Source organism: Anas acuta, chromosome 4, assembly GCF_963932015.1.
Source record: "Anas acuta chromosome 4, bAnaAcu1.1, whole genome shotgun sequence".
NCBI classification, from domain to species: Eukaryota; Metazoa; Chordata; class Aves; order Anseriformes; family Anatidae; genus Anas; species Anas acuta.
This window is the reverse complement of record NC_088982.1, coordinates 29,707,841-29,717,992: the sequence shown is the minus strand read 5'-3', so window position 1 is coordinate 29,717,992 and position 10,152 is coordinate 29,707,841.

Below are 10,152 nucleotides of genomic sequence, written 5' to 3'. Positions count from 1 at the left end.
CCACATTTATTAGGTGATCTCTGACTTGCAGTTCCAGGTCCACTACTCCCTTAAACGTGAATCAAACCCCAATGATATTACCAGCATGTCATGATCTATTAGAAGAGAATTTGATATGCAGCAGCAACAAAAACTCTTATTTCTGCTGATTGCCATTTTCCTTCGTATGTTCTCCTTTACCTGTATTTGTTATGATGTAGTACATAATACTGGAACCTGGGATTGCTAATGCCAAGGAATTGACTCAAAAATAATATAAATCTGAGGAAAGGTTGCTTTTTTTGATTGCTTGTTTTCTTTAGAGTACTGTTTTCAAACTCTAGCTACAATTTTCAAATTGGACAAGTGATTTGGGGTACCAAATTTGAGAGCCTTCAGGAATGCCTGATTTTAAAAGAAAAGTTCCTCAGTACTTTCCAAGAGTCAGAGAATTTCATCTGGGACCAAAAAATGTGATCAAGCCTACCAAAGCTCTATACGGTTCATGTGGTTCTCTAAATAAATAACAAAAGGATTGGTTCAGATACTCAGTGATATGAAGGAATTAGAAAGAGGCAGCAGATACAGCTGTGGCTTTGCAAAGCCTGAAAAGCATATATATATTTTTTCCCAAATTTCAATGCTAACCAGAGAATTCATCTCAAGTCATGAAAAGAAATACTAGCAAACTCTTTGCACATGAAGCTTTGTCTTGAAGCTTTGCACATGAAGTGTTGTCTTTTGGATCAATTAGACAGTGGCTATACTCGCTAGGCCATTCCTCTACATTGCCCTCCAGCCCGAGTCCTTGACATTTGCTTTCTGTTCAGATGGCTTTTATTCTAATACCAACAGTGTCTCAGTTTTGCTAATCAAGCATATTCATGATCTATCTATAGGTCTCCAAAATATTTCATGCAATTAAATTAAAAGAACTAATTTAGAATTGCCCTTAACTGACTTGATCTTTTAAGTGAACTCTGCAACTAAGAGAGCTGCAAACACACAGTGGGTTTCCTTTTACCAAGCTTCAGGTGTCTGGAGGCACCTTAGCTAATCTGACTACAAAGAGACTCGTGACTTCCTTTAAAGTCAGTGTGGATCTCATTCATATAGCCACAAAGTTAAGAATGTATGTCATCTAACCCAAAGGATCCTGCCCTGTGTTCCTGGTGGTAATGGGGTGATTCCCTTTACCCTGCTCTGAAATAGTTAGTCTCTAGTTAGATTTATATGTTATATCTACCTCCCAAGTCTTAGTAAGTGTTTTCTATGCCAGGGTTGCCTCAGACTGCCAGACTCCTGGCTCCCTGAGTAGGGATTTTGGAAGCCGTGCAAGTTCTGTGATGAACTAACTTTCTCACAGTTGCTACGGGCCGAGTGGAGAGCCTAGTGCTGAGACAGGACCAAGGACTCAGCTCATTGTGTAAAAACAGGAACCCTGAAAATGTTGAGAGCCTGACACAAACACAAGTCCTATAGCTTCCAGTGTCCTGCTTCAGGGTCGGGCACTGTAGCCTCATTGCTGTCACCACTGTATGAGTTTTGGGGTTCACAACTTCCTGTCAAGGAGCCTGGATGCTTTGGCATGGCCATTCAGCCCAGAACACTGATACTCATGCTTCACTTGACTGGGTGCTCCATAACTATAAATCCTGCAAGCACAGGGCTTGTCTTCCTGCATGTTGTTAAAGCCAGTATGTGTCTGTGGAAAACTTAAACTTTCACCAAATCTGAGGTTATCAGAAATGTGATGCTCCCAGTGAAACATTTTGGATTCAACAAATTGGCATTTTATGTGAAAACCGTCCAGTAAGTTGACTGGGTCTACTTTATGCAATAACGGCTGCTTGAGGAGAAATACACCAGCACATCTGAGCTCCTACTGAAGGTAACAGTAAAATTCATAACAGGAGTCTGAGATAGGGCTGTACTGAAGCCTTGGGAAATCTCACTTCCGACTGCATTCAGTGGCCCTGGGGCCACTGGTCAAGACAGTGAATGCTTAGAATATTCAAACCTTTCAAACAATATATATCTTTTAATCTGATATCCCTGACCAATGTCCAATAAGAATTCAAAACAATTTAACAAATTACAACACTGCAATCCTAGAACTAGCATTCAACTATGACCTACACGGACAAATGCCCATTTCTGACACCAGCAAGTATACCTGACATCTTCTCAGAGACCAAGAGTGCCCATTTCTGAAAGACTTAGCCTTTTTACAGTGGTTATTATTTCCCTCTGACTTCTAGAAATGTGCAGATTAGATTGTGTTAGTCACAGTGACATGTTCATGCACTTACACCCACACCTGCTCCCTGTCTTCCAGGTTGCAAATGCAAATCTGAGCATTGAATTTAACCTGCCAAACATAAGAAACAATCTTCAATCTAAAAACTTGAAAGGACTGAAAATGTAACCCAAAAGATGATTAACATAATTCCTGGAAACCCTACTGGAAAATGTACAAAGTTCAATGCGTGTCAAAAAGACCAAGCCTCATGTTCCTTGTGTTGTTTCTTTCTGTCAGAAAATCTGTGTAAAAAGGAACACTGTGTGAGCAGAAAGTGGATGTGCAGGAAGAAGTGGGGCTTCAGTTAAAATCCTGCATATGGAAAGCATGGGATCCATCATTATCACTGGTGCTTTTGCTTCTAGACAGTGAATTTCAAACCTTCAACTCTATTCCCATTAACCCAAACAAAAGTAACATTTCTGATCCTGCAGGCCCCATTTTGTCTTACACTGGGAATCCCATGAAACGGAGTGAATCTAAACTAATGTAACCTGAATCGGACCCGCAAATCTGTTTTGATGGGCATGTGATTTCATGCAGCAGTAAGATGTGAATTAGAAGGTATCTTGTAAACAGAGCTTCCATTAAAAATGTGACTATTTGAACCCAGAATAAAATCAAGAGAACAAAGAGAACAGAAAGATACCAGCTTATGAACAGGTCTGCCTCTAAAGTTAAGGTATTGTCTCTATGGAAATTCAAGAATGACCTTTCCTTCTTTATGATCTATGAACTTAGATCCTAAAAAAGATTTGTAGTTGCCATGGTTTTAGCACAACAAATGTGGAAGCCAATGGCTAGTAACGTTCACTGTTTTACTGATAAGATGTATTTTTATCAGTCTTCATGGCATTTATTCATGAGACTTTGAACTGAATTTTCTGCTCTTTGGAAAAAACACGAAGTTATTGTACTGTGTGGTAACAAACAAAAATTCCACTGACATGGACTTAGGTCATTTTATCTTGCCACCCACGAAAAGAAAACTTCATAATCAAGGTGCTCAGAAATTCAACATAGAACAACATGACAATGGAACTAAAAATTGTTTATTGGAGAAGCTGAAATTTAGAACAGGCTTCCAAAGGAATTTATATGTCATTCATTATTGTCATTTTTTTTTCAAAGAAAAATAAACTAATTTTATTTGATTCCTAATTATCAAATAGGCAATCTATCTGCTTGCACTTCTGAAAGGAAAAACAAGTACTTGCACCTTTTAGTACATAACTGCATTTTAAGTTAGGCAAGGACAGATTTAAATGAGACAAATCGGAAGATACTGTCTATTGGGCACCTATATTGCCTAAGCAGCTATCTGAGAACTCAGTAAGGTTATCAGGTCCTCACTGTAGGATTTTGAAATATGCTCAGTATTAGCCTAATTCTGGTTATGCCAAAGTCAGTTCTAAAACTTGTCTGGTTTCACTGGAAACCAAGTTAGATAAAACAGCATGCTTTTGAAAAGTGCTCTGCTTATTTGGCCCAGACGAGAGAAATGGATCACTGATAAAAAGATGAAAACCTGGAGAATAATCAAACAATAATTTGTCTTATTTCCTTTCTTTCTTTCTTTCTTTCTTTCTTTCTTTCTTTCTTTCTTTCTTTCTTTCTTTCTTTCTTTCTTTCTTTCTTTCTTTCTTTCTTTCTTTCTTTCTTTCTTTCTTTCTGAGAAAACTAATAGCCGAAGTCAGAGATTCATTCATGTCAAGTCAAAATTAGAATCTTATTAGAATCAAAATTAGAATCTGCCAAGAGGTCTGTGTAGTCAAGACTTTGTATTGGCAGGTCTTCTAAGATAGGAATTACAAACATGCTTAATTGTGTGCTCTGTGTATAGCCACACTGAAGTTAACAATGTATGCAACGTCAAACTGCAGCAGAGACACTGGCTAGCATAGAGTATTTTAGAAACTGTTTATTTTATTGCAAGTAGGAAGCTGTTCTTCATGCCAAAAGCTTTTTATTATGCCTTGGTTTTGGAAGGTAGGGGGTTTAATTTACAAAAGTGACAAGAGCTGTAATACTTTGGATTTTTCTGTATGGATGTTAGATATTCTCTGTAAGATTTTGAGGCAGTTATTCCACACCAAATTACACAAATATTTTCAGTCTGGTTACCGGAGGAGCAGGAAATGTTTGTGTCACACAGCAAAGACTTACTATGGGTTTAATTACCACCTGCATGCGAGGCCAAGCAACCCATTTGAAACTGCAGCAGAAGCCTAGTGCAGATGGAACTGCAGTAGTGGATAAAAAGACTGTTGCAATGAGCTGTGGGAAAAGTACAGGCAGGGAGAGACACCGGGAAAAATGGAAAGATACAAATATAAAGAGTGAAAAGCAGGTTTGCCTCAGATTATACCGAATTTATTCTAAATCTTATGTTCATGCCTAATTTTTTCATAAAAGAGAGCTTTGGCAGAGAAAGCTACCATGTGTGCTGAGCTACGTCGCTATCAGCATTTGCTTGGAGCTAGTTTTGACTAACATGCCGCCTCTACAAAGTCGTCAGTCAGCCGGGAGAAGTATGCCACCTGCTGTTAAGAAAACTCTGCACTGAGAAGCTGTGCATCTCAACACAGAAAAATGTAATGTTCCTGTGGGCCAAGAAAGTAACTTTTTAAGTAATCAAAGACAGTGTTGCTACAGCTATTTCGATTTAGTGACCAACTATTACAGGATAAAAAGCTTGTGAGGTGTTTCTCCATCCTTTGTTGCACTGGTGAAGGATGCTAAAAGATAATTAGTGCCTCAGCAACATTTGAAAACAACAGGATATCAATTATGTGTGCTTGTTGCACAGGTACTGCAGCATTCAGGCCATACAATTACATCTGGATACAACTTGCCTGCATTAATGGTACTTCTTTCCCCTCTTTTATTCAGGCTGCTTAGAGTAAAAAACACTGAATCTATAATTGCACATTACAGGTGGCTAGAAATGATTAGAGTCACACTGCTCACTGCAAGTTATCTATTATAGCAAACGGCCACGTGTAGAGAAGCATAGGAGCAAAACCAGAGAGAAAAAAACATTGTCAATGGATAGGTCACAGAGCTAGAAGCTGGGTCCCCTTCTTGGCTCTGTCATTAACCTGCTGTGTGTCCTTTTCTACTTCACTAAATCTTTTTGCACCTGCTTCCTCTCTTACCTTTTGTAACATTTATTGGCCTGTAGCGCAAGCATTTGAGGTTGGGACTACCTACCAGGAAGGATCTGTATAGTACTAATAGCGAAATCAGTTCCTTATACAACTAGTAAGGCCAGGGTTTTTTTTAGGAGGCAAAGTCTCTGTGTTTCTTCATGTAAGAATGTTGCAGAAAAGTTTGCTATTTTAAATAGCAGAGCCAATCATTCATAAATTGCATGGCTTTTAGCTATCTATTTCTGTGAATATGCATGACCCACACAACACACAGAAATACACAGGTTCTATCCTCGTGATTCAATGGTTTCATCCAACATTCTATCCAATGGTTCTATCCTCAGAGAACCTGTTAAAAATGTGGCTACCAAGGAATTAAGGGATATGTTAAATGAAAGAAGTGAATAATGTTTAGAGAAACTATGATTCATATCCATAAATCTCTTGCATTCACGTTGGAGGAAAAAATCTTTAACTTCCCCTTGTTTGGAACTGGCGTTGGGGAATACAGACAGCACCAGATATTTGTCAAAAAATGAGCAGAAACCACAGTATAGGGAAGCGTCTGATTTTTTTCTTTAGCTCTAAGTGGTTCCAGTTTCTTTTACAGCTAAGTTGTCTGAAGTTGAATTTTATTAAAACACTGTAGGGAATGATCACATGTTGGTTAGAAAAGGAAGAATAACTTCAATTTGAACTACTTAAATAAGGTCTCACAGGAAAGTTTACTTTACCAGATGAGCACGCACCCTCAGTTTTGGACAGTTAGCCAAGCACTGTCTGCCATTTGTGCATGTACAAGTGCTGTACAAACTGCAGTATGTCCCACTGAACGAAGGACTTCTTGTATATTTTGAACCCTACAAAGTTCCAGACAAAATATATTTGTGGTCAAGATCCAGATAGGAATTTGACACTTGATTCCAACTTAGGCTAAAACTTAAATGAAAGCTATGTGAAAGAAATATTTGTAATTATTATTACAAATATATACATATATACACATACCTCTATATATACAAATATATACAATATATACATATACCTCTGAACTCATACACAGTTCAGAGGTATATGCATCCACATTTATACTTAACAAAAAAAAAAAATCAATCCATAGATCTGATGAGACAGTCAAATTAATTGCATATTCCTTTAAATGTATCCTTTCAGAAATGATTTTTGGAAAGTTAGGTTCCTAGATTGTTACCAATCACATAGGGTGATTGTAACTGCACACAGAAACCCTCATTGTCCTGAAAAAATCCGCTTCGTTTTCATCGATGCTGAGATTCACTGTCTGTTCCAATTCAGACAGGTGTTATTTCATTCTAAAAGAAAAGCACAAACTGAGCAGCCTCCATTATTTTTCAGGATGTCCAGAGCTAATATATATATACACTGCCACCTTCTGTAAAGATGCTGATCCTGCTTCCAGAGAGTAAACTCCTATTAAAATCTCATTTATGGTAGTGAGCGTTCATAGAGGAAAAAGAAAGAAATAAAAGAAGGAAAACTCTACTAAAGAAAGAAAACAGTTGATCTGCTTGTTCTCATCCAGTCAGGTAAACTGGAACAGAGAAACAGGAAAGGACACTGTGTGTGAGAAATTTGAAGATGGGGCTGGTAGTTTGGGGGCTGGTGAATGAGCATTTGAAGAATCAGTCTGAGGACGGATAGGAAAGATGGAACTGAATGTCCAAAGCAGACTCAACAGGGAAGGATGTGCCGTGCCTGGAGTAAGGTTCTGAATCAAGAGAAGACCATGTGACAGGCTCAGAAGACTGGGAGTTGGACAATGAGATAAAGATGGGGGGAAAGGAACCTAGACAGGAAGAAAGGAAAGGAGACAGGGCAAATGAGTGGCTGAAAATTGGGAAGGGAATCTGTGCTTCCAAGGACACATCTACTTTGGTGACCTGCAATACCACTTGGTAGGTACCTTTGAGACCATCTGTCCCTCCCCGCTGCATTGTTAGCAACTAGCATGCTGCCTTAGGATGTACCTGCCCACTGTAGACACCAGCTGCACTGCTGGTTCAAGCATCAGAGAAGCCTCTGAAGCAAATGAATTTCATGGTTTCTCACAAAACACTTGTAACACACTAATCAAATTTCTTCTGAAAGTGTTTTGAATAAAAATATGTGAGTAATGAATAATCCAATTTAAATTTGAAAATCTTTTTTTTTTCAAAGTGAAAACACATTATCTCATTTTCAGTACTAACAAAAAGTTACTTTTTTCCAAAATTTTTCAATTTCTTCTCCTTTCAGCTGACACTGAATTTGACACAAATCTGCGCACAATTTTCCAGTCTAATTTGCATGCAATTTGCTATTTGAAAAATGTTGGCTTCTTGCTTTGAATCACTAATTGTGACCTAATGGTTTTATGGATGTCTAGATTGAAACTCAAAATTCTGATCTAGAGACAAATTGAGTCCTCAGAGCTGCAACTGAGGTTAACAGGAGGTGGGTTTTGCAAAGACACAATGTTAAAAAATGCAACACTATGATAAAATCAGGTCATTTTGAAAAAAATGCGTTGAAGAGTTTTATCTGAATCCTGACATGTCTTGGATTTTAAGTGTAAAATGTAGAGATAATCATACCTTCATCTGTAACAGATGGGTCTGGAATAAAAAATCCAACTTAAGACAAGACTGAGAGCTGAGTGCAAATTACTCATTGAAACGCTTGGCTAATAAAATGATTAGATTGTAATTATAAACAACAACAACAAATCTAACCAAACAAGCAACAAACAAACAAAACAGAAAAACTAGTAACATGTAGTAAATAATCCCAGGAATCATATACTGGAGATAGAGGAAAAATCAAAATACTCAACAGATATTTGTTGAGAATGCAGACTATTCCTCACACCAGGTGAAACAGCAATGAGTAAAAAAGCAAAAGACTATGACTGCAGAGGCCATTTATTTTAGCCTTTCCAGACTGCTGATTGTAAACTTCATCTTAATACAATGCACTATGTCTCTTTCCTATGTATTTGAAGCATATGTACATTAAATACACTTTTCAGAGATGCTGAACATCCAGTTTTGTGGCCAAGAGGAGTTACATATTCGAATGCAGAGAGAAATCTCTACCTGTCCTTCTATGAATTGGCATATAATCGTGTAAAGTTCATAAAAGCTTTCCTGGTTCTCATTTATCTTCCCTCTCTTTGGAGGTTGCTATTTTGAGATATTTATGTTTAGTGTATGTGAAATACTCATCCAGACTTATTTACATTCTCACATTTGTGAATGAAAACTTTTCATTTTCTTGACAGCCTTTCATTTTCCCTGATCCAAACATTCAAAACAAGCTTTTAGAAACCCATTTAAATGCAGGTGGGAGAAAGATCCTTCCTGAAGTGTAGCACAAAAATAAGAGGTACCACTCTCCAATCACGATGTAAGAGATTTCAATGAAAGACTGTACTAGTACGGCAAGCTTCTAGAAAGAAACCAGAAGCTTTTGTTTTAGGAAGATTACTCTGTATGCTGATAGTTATGCTTATAGTTGTAAGCACGGAAATTCCCTTCTTATGCAAAATTGAGATGACCCTACCTGTACTAAGGTATTAAGATTCATGCTTGAGAAGACTAAACTATAACAGTCAGATGCTAATTTGGGGTACAAGATCTATGGTGTATACTCCTGTACAGCAGGGGAGAAATGTCAGGGCTTCAGCTATGAAGTTACAGTCTACATCTGAATTTGATTTGTTGAAGTGTTTTTCTTCCAGCCAGAAGGTGAGATTGTCTTTTTTATTTTTTCTTTCTTTAAAAGCTCCACTTTAGGCTCAGACTTTTTTCTTATGATCAGAATTCTCTAAATGCATTGATATCACATCTAATGTCTAACCTAACAATCTTTGAAAACTGCCATAATGAGGTGTATAGCAAAAAGACCAGCTCTCACTGTAGCTTCAAGTATTAACAAAGAGAAAACTAGACTTGTTGATTAATCAGGATGTGCAATTTATTCGCTGTTCTTGTGGGAAAGTGTTTGTGTAATTCTTTTGGAAGTACTTTTATCGGAAAATGTTTTCATTGCTTTTACACGAGTTGTTTTAAATGAAAGGTATTTTAAATAAAGAATGTGAAAAATTCTTTAAGACACTAGGTAATGCTGATAAAGTACAATGTTTGAAAAATTATGAAGAGCTTTTTCTAGTTTGTAACAGTCACTAGCCAACAAAGCAGCGTGCAAGATGTGGAATTAGAGTACACAGAGCTTATACAGAAGTTATTTGCTGAATGCAAATGGAGTGAAGAAGACATTTGAAATTTGACTGATATTCAATAGAATGTAAGAGCTTTGCAGAACCTGGGGAGACTGTAGCAACATTTGAATTTGTGTTCAGAAAGACTTCTGGAATACAAAGTTAAGTATTAAAAAGTAGTATCTCATGCATAGTTGAAAATCACACACCTGAGAAATAAATTTTAGTCTCAGCTTGCGTATCTAAGCTAACAAATGAAAATAAACAATCCAGATGTACTTTCAACACACTTATAAGCCTTCTCATGACACCTATGGCTAAACGTGTATTATGACTTGTTGCAGCCCTCTTTTTAAGTACTTTAGAGTCTTCCTAGTGATACATTCTTGATTAGTAATATAACTGAATTCATATACATGAATGAGAAAATAAGAGAACTACAGGTGACAGATGAAAATTTACCTCATCAGCAATGTTCCTCC